This window comes from Theobroma cacao, chromosome 9, assembly GCF_053813885.1.
Source record: "Theobroma cacao isolate CCN51 chromosome 9, ASM5381388v1, whole genome shotgun sequence".
Taxonomy (NCBI): Eukaryota; Viridiplantae; Streptophyta; class Magnoliopsida; order Malvales; family Malvaceae; genus Theobroma; species Theobroma cacao.
Window position 1 is genome coordinate 13,128,742 of NC_142647.1, and position 1,157 is coordinate 13,129,898.

At 34.4% G+C, this 1,157-nt stretch overlaps 1 non-coding gene across 1 annotated transcript; it reads left to right on the forward strand.

The window, feature by feature from the left end:
* Positions 1 to 305: 305 nt before the first annotated feature.
* On the forward strand, positions 306 to 412 carry LOC148760739 (small nucleolar RNA R71). Its single transcript, XR_016028676.1, has one exon. It is a non-coding gene; the product is annotated as a small nucleolar RNA R71 (small nucleolar RNA).
* Positions 413 to 1,157: the final 745 nt, after the last annotated feature.

Consider the following 1,157-nt stretch of genomic DNA (forward strand, 5'->3'; position numbering starts at 1 on the left):
CATAAAATTCACGTCGTAAAGGAGTTCTGAACAGCATTAACACTCAGTTTATCTATTTTCTTTGTGAGAGAGGCCAATTGTGTAAAGACAATGTTTATCACATCTAATTCACGAATTCCAGCAATTTTTCTTGTACCCAATCTTTCAATGGCTATTGATAATTATTAGAAGCTATCTCTTTGAGCAAATCATAAGCCTCATCAATGGATTTACTCATAAGTGCACCCCCAGCAGCAGCATCAATGGTAGTTCTAAAAGGTCCCAGCAAAACATTATAAAAAGTCTGAACTTGCAGCCACTTAGGTAATCCATGGTGATGACATCTTCTCATCCAATCCTTATACCTTTCCCAAGCCTCATATAGTGATTCAGAATCAAATTGCATGAAAGAAGTAATATTATTTCGCATTTTTGCTAACTTTGCAGGTGGGAAGAATTTTGCTAAGAATTTTTTAGCTATATCATCCCAAGTATTAATGGAACCAGCAAGAAGCGAATTTAACCAACTCTTTGCTTTATCTCTCAATGAAAAAGGGAAAAGCCTCAATCTTATGGCATCATCAGTAACACCATAAAGATTGGTCATGGATCTTTTGTAGTGCCTATGTTAACTTCTTTCAATTCATCAATTGTAGGTTGATTTCCTTCCTCTAATGATGGGGGAGCCTTTTGGATATCTTTTTCATATTTTTCATCACTTTCTACTATAAACATGTGATTGCAAGTGAAGATTTCCATTTCTTCTTGCTCTTCCTCGTCTGAAGATAAGGCTTGTTTAGTCACAACCATAGTGTACCTTTTACCCTTTAATGTTTTATCATTTGTTACTATCCATTCACTTTTTCTTTTCATTTGTGAAGAGATAATGCTATGGCAATCCTTTCTTTCATATGTCAAGAGACTCTTTTTATTCCTCATTTGAAAGGGTTTTCCTTTTAACTTTGAACACACAAACTTTCTTGGAGTCATTTTTGTATAATCTTTCTTAAACACTGAACCTCGATTTGAAGGCACTCGCAATCGATCAAAAACTAAAGTTTAAGTTATGGCTATGCCCAAACAATCAAAAACTGAAAGTCTAGATGACTCTATTGGGGTTTTTTCCTCATTCTAAACCTTTTCAGTTGTTATAAATCTTGAAGTTTCTTTGTGAATCT